Source organism: Elephantulus edwardii, unplaced genomic scaffold (genome assembly GCF_000299155.1).
Source record: "Elephantulus edwardii isolate Elephantulus edwardi_28Jun2011 unplaced genomic scaffold, EleEdw1.0 scaffold00197, whole genome shotgun sequence".
Classification (NCBI taxonomy): Eukaryota; Metazoa; Chordata; class Mammalia; order Macroscelidea; family Macroscelididae; genus Elephantulus; species Elephantulus edwardii.
This window is the reverse complement of record NW_006399947.1, coordinates 4,489,922-4,506,206: the sequence shown is the minus strand read 5'-3', so window position 1 is coordinate 4,506,206 and position 16,285 is coordinate 4,489,922. Positions and strand designations below refer to the sequence as shown.

Sequence of the window (16,285 nt, the reverse complement as noted above, 5' to 3'; positions counted from 1 at the left end):
ACACCCTGTGGAGCACATTAGTACTCTGACTCATAGTGAGTTGCCATCAATTAGATCAATCCATAGACAACTTTAAATTATATTATATTCACTTTACAGATGAGGACATGATATTTTATAGAAGATGTGTGATTCACATAAAGTGATACAGATTACAATATATTAAAGTTAAGTCAAAGTAAATTGAACCAACTATAGCAAGTTGTAGCAGAAGGGTATTTATTTAGTTTACATAATTCGTAAGAGGACTAAAGCAACCAAATCTATTCTGAGCTTTCAGATAAATCTCTCATAGTCAGAATGTATGCTGGTGTTGCCAAGACAGCAGTTGTTCTTGCTGTGAAATGACTGTCATTTATTGGGGGGAAAAAGTGGATACTGCTTTGTTGGTCCCTAAACCACACTTCATTGCATGCTATTAGTTAAATGATACTGTACTTCTCACTATTTGAGACATTAGTGAGCAGAGGTGGACGGTTATTGGCCATTGGGAATTAGATAACTCTAGGTCCTATTATGCCAGGAATGAATCATTGAGTGGAATGATAACTCTCATAACTAAATATAATATTTTAATATTGGTCCTGAAGTACAATGCTGTAAGTGATAGATACTATTCATACACATACCAGGAAGACCCATGAATATAATTATTATTCACATATATACACAAAACAAAAAAAATGGAGAAATTGATGATTTCTACCAGCTTCTGTGGTAAGAAATTAATTAAACATGCAATTAAAATGGAGTAATGATAACTGCTGACTGGAATACAAAATTTGGAAACAAAGGAGAACTGAGGATTGGAAAATATGGCCCTGGTGACAGAAATAAAGGTAGACATTTAATGATAAAATTTTTGTACAGTGAATTATTTATTTATTCATTGCAAATATGTATAAAAACAATATAAGCATGAACTTTATATATAGACCTCAACTGAGGAATACACACTAATCAGATGGACTACATCTAAAGAAAGACTTGATGGAAAAAGTCAGTATTTGCAGCCAGAACAAGACCAGAGCGTGACTGTGAAATAGACCATCAATTAGTCATGTGTAAGTTCAAACTGAAGCTGAATAAAATTGAAATATGCTAATAAGAACAAAATATAGCCCTCCTGAGTCTATCCAAACTGAATATAAAAACCATCTTAATAATAGATTTGAGGTATTGAACACTGACAACCAAAGATCAGAAAAGTTGAAGGATTTCATTAAGGACTTTATCAATAAAGAATGCCAAAAATCATTACAAAGAAGGGGGGGGGGAAACCCAAAATGAATGGCAGGAGAGATTCAGAAAGTTGCATTAGAAAGTAGAGACAAGAACAAAGGGAAGAAATGGTGAAGTAAAAGAAATGTACAGAAGATTTCAAAGGACAGTTCAAGGGGACAAGGTATTATAATGAAATGTGCAAAAAACTGATGTTAGAACACCAGTAGGGAATAGCAATGTCAGCATTTCTCAAGCTGAAAAAACGAAAAAAGCATATTTGAATAATACAAGAAGCATAAAAAGATGGATAGAATACAAAGCATAGAGTCACTGTACTAAAAAGATTTGATCAATAATGAAACGTTTCAGAAATAGCATATGATGAACAACCAGTCTTAAAAATGGAAGAAGTTCAAGCTGAATTGAAGTCACTGACAAAACAGAAGACTTATTGATGCAGTACCATTTGAGGTGTTTCAATAAAGCATGCAGCCCTGAACATTTTTATTAGTTTATGAAAACTGGAAAAGTGACTGATAGAGATCTACATTTGTTCTCATTACAAAAAAAGATGGTTTAATATGCAGAAATTTTTGAGCAATATCATTAATAATACCAGTAAATACCAGTAATAGTAAATAATACCAGTAAAGTACTGCTTAAGAATGCTAAATTATGCTGAGTGAGGTATCTCAGTCACAAAGGGACAAATGCTATATGGTGCCACTGTTGTAGAATGAGGCTGGCATTGGGGTGGGGGTAAGACTGAGAAAAACTGGATGAAATATGTTTACGGCATTGAAGTCTATGGGGGAGAGAATAGTCTAAAAGTATTATATTTTAGGGCATTATTTTTATCGTAGGAGTATGCAATGAGGGTTGCAGAGTGGATTATATTTGGGGGTATGGGGCGGGGTTTGGGGAGGTGCTGGGGGGGATTGTGTACCAATGAGGGAGTTTTTCTTTTGCTTTTCAAGGAGAGGAGCAAGGGAGGGGGGGTTGTGCGGGGAGAAGGGTGCAGCAATGAATGAATGGAATTCCAAAATCTCTGTAGATGTTCATTGAAATGAAAACGAAACAAACTGAATTAATAAAAAAAAAAAATTGTAACATCACGTGAACACACCATAATGTCTCCATCCTAAAATTGGACATTAAAAATGTTCGGTCTTTAGCTATTTAAAAAAAAAAAGTTTCAACACAGTAAATGACAATGATTGTTTATTTGTTTTTTCTCCATTAAAAACAAGAAGGAATTTTGAGTCAAACTTGTTTATTCTTTTTGCAGTGGTATATATATGACTGTATGTGTTATAATTAATTGGACAATAATGAGAATATTGAGAATCTTGGAACAGTTGATCGTGTTCGTGTGAAATCAATATATAAACCAAGAAGCAGTTGTCAGGAGGCAGTTATCCGAACATAGTAAGAAAGCTCTGCACAGTTTAAAATCAGGAAAAGCCATATAACAACAATCTGCAGCATAGGGTGAATTGCTGGATGGGCTCAGGGAGGGGAGAGTGGAGGGAAGGGGAAAAAATGTACAAATGTGCAAAAAGAATAAACAAGTTTGTCTTCGAAATACAACCAGGTTATTTCTTAAAAGCAAGTGTGATAAAATTTCATCTTACATTATTCAGGGATGTATTTGGGAAAAGTCAGTTAAAGAGAAGGAAGACTTAGTGACTATAACAATTTGCTTGAACATGTTGGAAATTGTGAAAATGGCACAGAATAAGGCAATGAGCCGGTCTGTTGTTCATGGGGTTATTATTTGAAGTACTCAACTGGACAGAATCTAACCAATCTCACTACACTTGATAGAGTTCTGAATCAAGTTTCTAACAAATGTGTCAGAATGATAGAGCCTGAATCACATTTACAACTTTAGACAAAACCAATTTTCAAAATGTAGATTTAGTGAGTCAGTAACCAGAATCCAACAAAAGTGGTCAAGCTAAAATTTGGACCCAAGTGAATTTTATTTTAAATTTCAGGTCTGTCAACATTGTGCATATGGTTTGCTTATTTACACCTGGGACATAGGAAAAGCGTTCTTCTTTTTGTTTTATAGGCCTTTGTGTGGTACAGAGTTTATGCTTGACAATTAACTCCAATTCACAAATGCTTCAGAAGAAAAGCCTATAGCTCAGTTTTGAGTAAATCTCAGCATGAAAACTCAGTGAAAAAGTTCTGTTTGGTGATATATAACATCACCTTGAGTTGGAATCAGCATAACTAAAAGGTTTATTTTGCTTTTAGTCTTTGCAGTATGAATAGCTTATCTATGGTTTAATATTATCTAATTCTGTCTTCTAAGTTATATGACAACTTAGTGTACAAGTAAGTGCTTTTGTCTCTCACATGAGCACTCTATTAAAATCATCTCATGTAACAGAGAATCTCTCATAACAAGCTGAATGAAACTCATTCTCTCAAATCTCTTTGCAACTCGACAGTGTACACAAGATCAAAACATCTCACTCATGTAACTTTTGATTGGAAATTAATGGCCTAAAAATCAGTGGCCTTTCTTTTACATGAGTGGTATATCATATACTGGAAGAAGTATAGCAGCCATGGCAAAGACACCATTGACATTACAGAGACACTAGTGGTCATGGCTGGATGAGTGGTACCTTTTAGAAGCCAGTTGTTATTGTAATGAAAAATTGCAGTATCTCTGGCCTGGAGACTAAGCACTGATAATCTCGCTAGGCCAGCTGCACAATATGATTTTGAACACTGTACCTGATTGGATTGTTATCAAATCTAAATCACTCCACCTCTACCAGTTATCCACTCTTGGTTTAATAAATATTTTCTCAATTGAGTTTAGCCAACTCATTTTTATTGCTTGTAGCTAAGAACCTTGGCTAAGAAAGTTGTATCATGAATTATATTTTTTTCATTATCCCACATTATTTTGCATTTAGCACAGTTAAGAGATTTTTGTGTAATTTTTTTTAAACTCGAGTTATAGTATCATATTAAAAAAAACTTATCAAAATTTCAAGTCAAAACGAAATTGTGTAATTCCCTTATGTATATGCCCTTTGTTGGAATTTATCTCCTTCCTTTTTCCCCAAACCATTTGACAGATGATTTCAAGTTATGCAAATAAAAAAATAAATAAAAAAAACCAAAACAAACCTTACTAGCTGAATTGAAGTGGACTTGAAAGACTTGCTTCAGAAGATCAAAGTCTACAGCTCTCAGTATGGATTACATCTCGACATTAAGAAAACAAAAATCCTCACCACTGGGTCAGTAGACAATATCATGGGGGAAAGATTGAAGTTATCAGCAACTTCATTTTATTTGAATTCACAGTCAACACCCTTGGTACCAAGTCAGGAAATCCACATGTATGTTGCACTGAGAAAGCTTGCTATCAAAGACCTCTCAAAAATGCTAAGAAACAATTACATCAGCTCAAACACAAAGGTGTACCTGATTAAAACCATGGTCTTTTCTGTTACTTTGTATGAATCTAAAAGTTGGGAATTGAATTAATATGACAGAAAAGCAATCGATGCCTTTGAATTATGTGGGAGATGAGTATTGAATATAAAATTATTCTCAAATTATTTGGTCAATATAAAGGTAGACTAGAGACTCGCTGAGCATTTCTTCAGCTAAAGGAACTGAAGAACAAATTCAAACTTCAAGTTGCTATACTTAAGGATGCTTTGGGCAGAATATTAAATGATCTTAGAAGTATTAAAAAACATTGAAAGAGTATACAGAGTCATTGTACCAAAAGGAACTAGCAGACACAGAAGAATTTAATGAAACAACGTATAAGCAAGAGCCTATGGTGATGAAGAAGTTCAAGCTGCTTTAAACAAATTAACAAAAAATAAGGCCCCTGATGGTATACCAATTGACATATTTCAACTAAGATATATTGCCCTAGATGTGCTAACCAAGTTGTGCCAAGAAATCAGGAGGACAACCACTTGGCTAACTGACTGGAAGAGATCTGTATTTATTCCCGTTCCAAAGAAAGGTAATCCAACAGAGTGTGGAAATTATAGAACACTATCATTGATATCACATGCAAGCAAGATTCTGCTGAAGATTATCCAAAAACAACTTGAACAACACATCAACAGAGAACTGCCAGAAGTGCAGGTTGAATTTAGAAGTGGTTGTGGTACTAAGAATATTGAAGCTAATTTAGATGGATCTTGGCAAAAAGCAGAGAGTACCAGAGGAATGTCTATCTGTGTTTCATTGATTATGTAAAGGTGTTTGACTGTGTGGATCACATCAAAGAGTGGCCGACTCTGAGAAGAATACTAATCCTAGAACACTTGATCATGCAAATGAAAAACCTATACTTGGACCAGGAGGCAGTCATCAGAACAGAGCAAGGAAGTACTGCACGGTTCAAAATTGGGAAGGGAGTATGCCAAGGATTTGTCCTATCTTCATACCTCTTCAACCTATATACTGAACAGATTATACAGGAGGCCGGGCTGTTTCAGAAGTGTGGTATCAGGATTAGAGAAAGATTCATCAGCAATCTTTGTTATGCAGATGACACAACTCTGCTTGCTGAAACTGAGGACCTGAAGCACTTGCTGTAGAATGTCAGGTTCTGCAGCCTTCAATATGGATTGAGGCTCAATATCAAGAAAACAAAGATTCTCACCACTGGGCCAATTGGCAGCATTGGGATGGATGGTAAAAAGATTCAGATTGTTCACAGCTTTAGTTTACTTGGCTCTACAGTCAACACTCTTGGCACCAGCAGCCAGGAAATTAAAAGATGTATTGCAATGGTAAAGTCTGCTGTTAGGGACCTCACCAAAGTAATGAAGAGCAATGGTGTCACTGTGGGGACTAAGGTGCGCCTGCTACAGGCCATGGTGTTTGCAATCACTTGCTATGCATCAGAGAACTGGGCAATGACTAGGAGGGATAGAAGGAGAATTAATGCCTTTGAGCTGTGATGTTGGAGAAGAATGTTAAATATACCATGGACTGTTGTGAAAATGAACAGATTCTTCCTCTAGAGGGTTAAACTAGACTGCTCCTTGGTGGCAAGGTTTCTGAGACTCCATCTGACAATACTTTTGATGTGTTGCAAGGAGGGACCAGTCCTTGGAGAAGGACATCATGCTAGGTATAGTCGAGGGACAGTGCAGGAGAGAAAGACCCTCTATGAGGTGGATTGATTCAGTGACTGTGGTGAACAGGGTGGGTGTGTTGGAGACAGTGACATTGGCACAGGATAAAGTACAGTTTAGAACTCTTGTACATAGGGTCTCTATGAGTCGCAGGCAAATCAACAGCATGTAACAACGACAACATCAACAGATATGGATATGGGGTGCACAAATTATTGCCTAGGTATGGGGATAAAAATTCTCACCACGACCTCTGGTGGCCTAGTAGTAATATTCTGCATCGCAGTCCCAAAGGAATGAGGTTCAAATCTACCAGGTGCTCCATGGAAGAAGCCTGGGTAATCTTCTCTCAAGCAATTACTGCCTTTGAAAATCCACTGAAGAGTCAGCTATGAGTCAGTTCCAACTTAGTAGCACACAACACAAGAGACGGGCAACATCATAATAGATGAAGAAAAGATTAAAGTTCTCACCAATTTCATATTTCTTGGATCCACAGCCAGAATCAATAGTAGCAGCAGTCAAGAAATGAAAAGACATGTTGCTCTAGAGAAATCTGCAGTCAAATACCTTTCCAAAAATTAGAGAGTAACTGTATCAGCTTAAAGACCAAGGTACATATAATACAAACTATGATATTTTCTGTTGCTTCCAATGTGCCTTAAATTTGATAGGAATGGGCAAGTTAGCAACTGGCTATATAAAAGGAGGGTATTAGGACCTGAGATATGAAGTAGCTGTTTCACACACTTTCGCCAGAATACTTGTCAGTGGGATGATTTTAAGGAGGAAAAAAGAAAAAAACAAACCCAAAATGTAACCAAAAAATATTAGTAAATGGAAGGCTCTGTGAAACACAATGTTCACATATGAAACCCAGTGTATATGAATGATAAAAGTATACATTAAAAAATAATAATTTTATGGCAGTGACTTTTAAAAGATTTGTGTATTTTGTGTCCAAATTTACAGTAGTAAATTGTAGTAGTAGTAGTTGTTGTTTTTTGTGCTATCAAAAATTATAAATTATTAATACATAGAAAGATATAATTTACAATTTCTAACACTTACTGTGTGCTAAGAATTATACTTTCATGATCCCATCTTATTGTATGTGCCTTAATAGATAACATGAGACACAGTTATAGAGAAAGTTATTCAGCTAATGAGTCAGTATTTTATCTCAGACTGTAAGCTATACTCCCATTATTTTAAAGGAAGTTTTGATACTCAGTGTGTAGATATCTTGCGGCTGTATGCCACTGAGTCAAACTGACTTAAAGCTCACTCTCCAGTGAATTTTCACAGGCTTTAAATTACATAAGCAGAGATTGCCCATCTTTCTCCCAGGGCTTTGAGTACCTTGTTCTGAGCAGTGCGACTTCTTATCATTAGGCCACCAGAGTTCCCTATGGATATGTTAGTATCATAGCTTCAACAATATGTAAACAATCTCTCAGATCAATATTAGTCAAATGTCAAATTAATTTTCGAAATATTTTTTCCTGGTAAATAGGAAATTTTTCCTCTCTTTATTTTTTGTTAATTTACATGCAAAATTTGTATGCATTATATTAATATACACTGTATTTCACACCTTCCTTTATATGATCATTATTCCCCTACACTGTGTTTCAAGAAATTACTAACCACTGATCTATGTCCACTATCACCCCATCTTTTTAGGTCCTGACTAGATCTATCTTAATTTCTTCACCCGCATTCCTTCACTCACCAACCTCTACTACTCTGTGATTTCTCCCCCATCTCAACCTGCATTTCCCCCCCCCAATAATGTTAGCTCACCTTGAAGTAAAGACACTCATAATATTCAATAATTGACTGTAAAATTCTCTTTTCAGAGCCTTTAGAAATATCCTGCTTATAGATTGTGAACTATTTATTCATAAAATCTCTGACATAAAGTACTACTTGAGTCTACACAATCAAATTTATTGCTAAATGGTACAGATTGGTGGTCAAGGTGGGATACAAGCTGGCCTTGAATTGAATAATTTTGTCTGTTGTGAAATATAATTGCATCAAAATTATTTAATACATGAAGGCAATATAATAGATTTTTTTAATGCAGAAAACTTGTGAATGTTCCTTTCCAACTGCACATTTCTCTTATTAGAATACCCCTTCCCTTCAGTAGAACGCCCCTTCCCTTCAGTAAATGCCATGTAACCTGTCTACAATGTTTTGATTGTGAAGTTGGCACTAACTAAATATCCCTTAATTAAGAGTACGTGTGTATGTGTATTTACATAAAAACCTTTTCAAGATTTTTATTTTTTTCAATGTAATACTAACAATAGCTACTACTTGGAATAAAATTTCTGCTAGACTTTACTTAAAATCTTATATTTTTAATTTTAATTATTCCTCACAGCAGTATTTTATATTAACATAGTGTCATTTAGTTTTACAGATGGAGAAATTAAGCTTAAAGGATTTGAATCACATCGCTGGAAAGCGAGACTATTAGGATTATCTTCCTCAAAATCTAATTGAGCAGTGCTCATCATGCTCACTTGAGTATGGTGACCAGCCTGAGGATAATGTAGGAAAGGACAAGTCTGATTTATTCTTCATAGGGTCACTATGGGTCATATTCAACTCAATGGTACCTAACAACATCGATGATCACACTCATTAATATAGTTGATAGCAAGAGTATGGGCTTCAGAACACAACTAAAACTGTAGTTGATAATAAGTTTAATGTCATATTTAATCATATATTTAGTGATACTAACTAGCTTTGAAAAAAATGCAGTGTTCTGAGAGTTTAATTAGGAAAAATAGACAAATAAAGCAGGCATTTAAGGAAAAGGAATGGATTAATTAGAAGAAAAAGATTTATTATTCTGATTTTAACCATCTCTTTCATATGGAAATCTGAGAGAAACACAGATAATCTGATTAAACCTTCCCTGTCAACAAGAAAATGAATTACACTGGAGCAATAAGAAGGCTTAAGCCTCTTCAATAAATCCATCCAGGGAAGGAAGGCATCATATTAGAAAAACAGTATTTCTTGAATAACCTTCATGACTTTTTGCCTGCTGCTATCTTTCCCTATTTAGAAGCAGGAGTGGCATCCACGTCCTAAACAATATACTGCTGGAAACTCTATGAATTTTGATAAATGTCGATAGTCGTAGAGGGGCTTCAGACCCTCCTAGGGTTGTTATGAGTCGTGCTCGACTAAAAGGCTCGACTAAAAGGCAATCAACAACAACATCTTTCGCTATATTATTTTCTCTGTTTGATTAGATTGCTGTCGTGGTTGATAGGTGTCATCAAGCAGACGATGACTCAGTGTTTCCATGAATAATGGATTTGAACCATACATTATACTGAGCTATCTGATCATCTCTGATGTACTTATTATATTTACTGTGTCAATCTGTCTTATTTAGGTCTTCCTCTCTTTAAGTGACCCTTCACTTTTCAAAGCATGATGTCCTCTCCAAGAACTGGCCTCTCCTAACAATATGCCTGTGGTGTTAGACTAAAAATTGGTTATCTTTAGCTATTACAGTTAAACCCCTCTGGTTTGCAGCTACCTTAACTGCAAACAGATGGTCTTGCAAATCAGTCTGGTCTCCCAAATCAGCAACAGCTGGAAGAGCAATATAAAGCGTGCACTCTCCACATGGGCCACATGCGCGTGCGTGCTTGTGCCCATGTGTGTGTGTGTGTGTGTGTGTGTGTGTGTGTGTGTGTGTGTGTGTGTGCGTGTGTGTAAATACCAATACAGAAGTGACACCGTGACTGTGATTAAGCATCCAGCTGTATCCAGTTTGGCCCACTACATGCCGGTTTCTACAAAAACAAAACAAAACAAAAATAAAAAGCCTTGCCCTGAATACCTACAATCTTGTGAGTCATTCCCCTTATTGGTTCTCTGGAAGAATGAGTATCTGGAGGACCATCTAGCAAATCATTGAACCCATAGGTTAGAGAAATTGGAGACCTGAGCTACAAATGGCTAATAGAAAATATGGATTTATACAGCAGATTAAACATTTGGGATTACATAGATTTGAGGCTTCTCATAGTCTGCTATTTATCATAACAGAACAAATTATAAAGACAATGCCTAAAATTTGTGAGATGAAGCCTCATCATCCTTGCTTCCAATGAGCACCCTGGTGGCACTTTCTCTAAGATATATTTGTCATGTTGGCAGGCCATAGGATATTCAGTACTCTTCTCCAATACCACCTAATTATTCTTGAATCTAAAGTCAGACTTTATTTCTTATCAAAATCTCTGTTTTTACTCTCAAAGGAGATGTCATCACAGATGTTATTACACTGTATTATTTTATTTATGTTAGTATTTCACAAATACCTGCCTTTCTTTCTTGATTATTGTCAGCCCAATAAGGTAAAGTGTTATGCTTGCTCTTTTACCAGTATGTCAGCCATGTTTAGCACAAATCATGATAGCTACTGAAGCGTATTTGTTGTTGTTGTTGTTACGTGCCATCGAGTTGTTTGCGACTTTAGATACCAAAGACTAGATAAATAAGGAAAGCTAGTCTAAATCCATAGTTATTAAATACTTGCAAGACTTAAAAGTTCTATTTTGTTTCCTGATCTAATACTGACTATCATTACTTACTTAAGCTATATAAAAAATAAACAGATATAAACAAAACAAAGGAGGGAACATGACAATTTTATATTTCATAAAAGCTAGAATCTCTTGGAATTTAAAGGATAGTTCTTCAAAAAAGAAATCAGATTTCCACCTATCAGCTAGTGTTGTTGAAGAGCACTACTGAATTATCCCATGGACTATCAAAAGAATAATCAAATCTGTCTTGGAAGAAATGCAGTCAAGTTGCCCTTTAGAGGCAAGAATGCCATACCTTGTGATGCTGTTAGGACATGCCAGCACTTCTAAAAGTACGTTATCCTGGAAACATTTGAGCGTCAGTGAAAAGGAGGAAGACTCTCAATACAATGTATTGACATATATAATGACTGCAGCAATGAACTCAAACATTATGGAGCTTGTGAAGATGGGACAGGATAGGGCAAAGATTCTTATATTCTGTTCATAGAGTCACTATGTGTGATGCTCAAGTTGACAGCCCTACCAATAAACAAGAATTAATCCCAAGGTCATTGTTCCAGATCCACTAGTCACTCACTGGGGGTAAAGGAGGGGAATACTCTCAGTGAGATTGATTGACACAGTGATTGAAATACAGGCCAGAGTGTGACAGAGATGATGAAGATAATGTAGGATAGGGCAGAATTCAGATTTGATGTAATTGCTTTCTGTCTTATTAAACTTTGCCACTGTTACTGGGGTGAGATGGTATTTTTATTGTGGTTTTTATTGACCTCTAGCTTATATTTCTCCACAGAGCTCTGTTAGAGTAGATATTACTGTGATGCTGACCAAAATGTAGTCCCTCTCTGGTGGTTCCAATTGACCATTTCCTTTCACGGTAGAAAGAGGGGCAATCTCCTCTCCATTAAATTTTAGCCTCTGAAAACTCCATGGAGGGTTGGCTATGAATCAGTTCCAACTCGACCACAGTGAGGTGTATTTCTCAAGAAAATTTTCTATTTTAAGTTGTCAAGAATTTGGTGTAAGTTGTTTATTATATTATTAATATTTTTTCTTAGCATCTGTGATGGTAAGTAATTTTAATTCCTTTAGTGGTGACTTGTGTTCTCCCTGTCTGTTGAGCAGTTTTACTAGAAATCTGTCAATTTTGTTGATAATTTTATACCACTTGTTTATCTTATTGATTTTTACTATTTTCTATTAATAGAAAAGAAGTTCTTGCCTATTAATTTTAAATCTTTTATCTGTTAATATTTTGCATTTTCTTATTTTTTTAATTCAACACATTTTTCCCACTTTAAAAAGTGTGATTTCGTTTCAATTTGGAAGTTCCATGAAGTTGTAGAATGAGAATACACATTTCATCAAGATGTCATGAAGACTAAACTAGAAAATGGGTGGAGAGGTGGGGAGTACAGTTTGAAAAGGGCCTGAAACATAGTTGCATAGCAAGTATTTGTGAATGACCACTGCAATTTTAGGGAAGAAATTATAATATTTGTATTAGTCAAGAATGAAGGTTTGAGCTTTCTTTCTGAATAACTCAACTTAAGAATAGAGAAAGTGAGTCAAAGGAGTGAATGTGGTAAGGATACAAAGAATTATGAGAGGTTGTGTTCTAGACAGAAATTGAGAATGTTACGATTTATTTTCTATAGAGTATAAATTAGTGAAGAGTGAGAAACTGAAGCTAAATTGAAGAACTGGAAATTAATTTCCAAAAAATATCCTTGAAAAAAATGAGAGTAAATGGGCTCTAATGGCACTTATTTGAGGCATTTACATTACCCATCTTTCCTATGAGACAGGAAATAAGGATGGGTACCTATGTTTAGTTTATAGTTGCTGTTGGGCTGATTTTAACTCATGTCTAATTTATGTACAGCAGAAAGCAACATATCCCATTCCTGTCATTCCCATAATCAGAAACACAGTGAAGACCATCATCATGACCACTGTACCAATCATCTCATTGAGAATTTTTCTCATTGAGTTTTTATAGGGCTGGTCATCTGCTCACCAATTATAATGTCCTCCTTTAAGTATTAGTCACTCTTGATGCAATTCCCAGATCAATCAAATCAGAAAGGATCTATTGTGACCCATAAAGTATAATTGACTAATTTTGGAAAACAGATTTCCAGGCCTTTCTTCCTAATCTCTGTCTGGAAACTTGGATGAAACTTGTGTAACCTATATAAAGCTGCTGGTGCTTCCAGAACCATAACAAAACACAAATAAACAAATACCAAATTGACGGATGAATGGTGTCTTTCCCTCTTACTGCCATCGATTAGTTGAACTCCAGCAAGTTTTCCTGGGATTATTTTTTTTTACAAAGCTCATATACATTGTTTATTTATTTACACTAGATCTGTCCCTTTTCCTTTACCTACTCCTCCCTCCACCTATCAAATTATGTGACCCTATAATTAAGCTTCCCCCATCCAGACCCTTCTGCTCCCCTCTCTCTCCCCCACTTAGATCCTCACACTGTTCTACAGTAATGGTCTTCTACAGTATTTGTCCTCATGAAACTGAGTTAGTTCACTCAACATAATGCTCTCCAGTCCCTCCCAAGTTAGGTGGTAATTTACAAAATCATTGTTCTTGTGTGCTGTATAGAATTACGTTGTGTGAATATATCGTAATTTCTTATTCCTTTTCATTGTGGTTGGACATGTGGGCTGTTTTCACATTCTTGCCATGGTGAATAACACTGGTGTACAAGTCTCTGTTTGTGCCCCTGTTCTCATTTTCTCCGGTATATTCCAAGCAGTGGAATATCTGAGTCATAGCGAATATTCAGCTTTTTGACCTTCCAGAGTGATTGTTCCATTTTACAGTACTACTAACAATGTAAAATGATTCCTGTCTTTCCACATCTTAGTTAACCCTCTGCCCTTTTAAACTTTGCCACAGCAACTGGGATAAGATGGTATCTCATTGTGATTTTGATTCACATCATTCTTGTTGCCAGTGATTTGGAACATTTATTCATGTGTCTGCTGGCCATTCATATGTCCTCCTCTGTGGAAAGTCTCTTATCCACTTTGTAATTGGATTATTAGTCTTTTTCATTCTGGAATATCCTGTAAACTTTTGTTATGAGACTCATCTGAGATAGAATTGGCAAAAGTTTATTCCTAGTCAATAGGGGGGGTGGAGGGTTTGTATTTTTTTTGTTTTGTATTGTTTTGTTTTTATTTACTCCCATTGTGTTGGAAAAAGTTTTTGATGTGCACAGGGATTTAATCTTTAGAAAGGCCCATTCGTTAATTTTAACCTTTCAGATTGTGCATTTCTTGCTGTAATCCGCAGTCTCTTTATACCAGAGACTAGGCCTTCTAAGCTTGATTCCAGTTTGTCTCTTATGAACTTCATGGTTTTGAGATTTACTCCCATGTCTCTGATCCACCTTGAGTTGATTTCATGTATTGTGTGAGATGTTGACCCTGTTTCAGCTTTCTGCAGGGAGCAGTCCAGTTTTGCCAGCACCATTTGTTTAGAAGGTTTTCATTTCCCCATTTAGTATGCTTTATTTTGTTGTCAAATGTCATTTGACCCTAGACAGCTGGGACTATTTCTTAATTCTCAACTCTCCATTGGTCTATATCATTGTAGCAGTACCATGCTGTTTTGGTTACTACTGCTGTGTAGTAGGTTTTGAGATCGGGGAGTGCTATGCCTCCCATTTTCATTTCTCTTTTTCAGAAGAGCTTTTCTTATTTGATATCTCTTTCTTCTCCAAGTAAACTGACAATTACTCTTTAAATCTCCTTGAAAAATGAATTTGGAATCTGTATTGAGATTGCATAGAATTTGTAGACTGGTTTTGGTAGCATTATCATTTTCACAATATTGAGTTTCTTATCTATGAACAGGTGCATTTTTCCATTTTTTTTTTTTTTACTGTGTCTTGTAGAAATGTTCTGTAGTTTTCTGTGTATAGATCTTTTGTGTCTCTAGGTAGGTTCACTCCCAAATATCGTAATTTGTGGTTGGTTATTGTAAATGGTATTGCTTCCTTGGTTTCCTCCTCAGAGATCTCTTTGTTATTGTAGAGGAATCCCACTGATTTTTGGATATTGATCTTATATCCTGCCACTCTGCTAAATTGTTCTACTAGCTCTAACAGCTGTTTTTTTGGTTTTGCTTTTTATTTGTTTGGGGGGGGTTGGGGGGCTCTCAGAGTCCTGGAGGTTTTCTGTGTACACTATTATGTCATCTGCATATAGTGACACTTTAACCATCTCTTTTTACTGAGCAGGTTGCCTTTTATTCCCTTTTCTTATACTACCCTAATAAGCACTTCCAATACAATATTGACTAGAAATGGTGACAATGGGCATCCTTGTCTGGCCACTGTTCACAAAGAAAATGCTTTTAGTATTTCTCTATTGAGAATTAAAATGACTCTTGGTTTTGCATACATAATTTTCACTATGTTGAGGAAATTCTCGTCTATTCCAATTTTGCTTAATGTCTTAATCAGGATTTTGTCAGATGGCTTTTCTGCATCAATTGCTAAGATCATGTGGTTCTTATTATTTGTTTTGTTAATGTGGTGAATTATGTTGGTATTTTTTTATGTTGAACCATTTTTGCATATTTCTTGTGAATACCACTTGGTAATGATGATTTTTTAATATAGATTTGAATTCTATTGGCTAGGATTTTGTTAAGCATTTTTGCACGTATGTTCATGAGATATATTAGTCTGTAGTTTTCTTTTTTGGTAATGTTTTTACTTGGTTTCGGTATTAGGGTTATGCTTGCTTCATAGAATATCTCTAGGAGTATTCCTTTTTCTATTTTTTGAAATAACATAAGTAGTATTGGTGATACATATTCTCTGGATGTTTGGTAGAAGTCAGCTATGAAGACATCTGGCCCAGGACTTATTTTGTGCAGAGTCTTTTTATGACCTGATTAATTTCTTGTTTTGTAATGGATCTGTTCATGAGCTCTACATCTGACCATGACAATCTAGGTAGGGCATAAGTATCATGGAATTTGTCCATAGTTTTTCATAATATTCCAGTATTATAAATTTAACTTCCTCTGGTTCTGTTGTGATTTCCTCTATATTGTTCCATAATCAAGTTATTGTTGTCTTCTCCTTCCCCCTCTTTTTGTTAAGTTTGCCAATGGTTTGTCAATTTTATTAACCCTTTCACAAAACCAGTTCTTGATCATATTGATGGTTTCAATTGTTTTTCTGTTTTCTATCTCACTGATTTCAGCTCTTGTTATTATAATTTCCTTTCTTCTAGAAGTTGTTGGGTTAGAGTGTTATTCTTTTTTCATTTGATAAAGGTG

At 35.5% G+C, this 16,285-nt stretch overlaps 1 protein-coding gene across 3 annotated transcripts in view; it reads left to right on the top strand.

The window, feature by feature from the left end:
- GABRB2 (gamma-aminobutyric acid (GABA) A receptor, beta 2) overlaps window positions 1-16,285 on the top strand; it is a 369,112-nt gene that overhangs the window by 201,834 nt on the left and 150,993 nt on the right. The gene's annotated exons all lie outside the window — the stretch shown is intronic.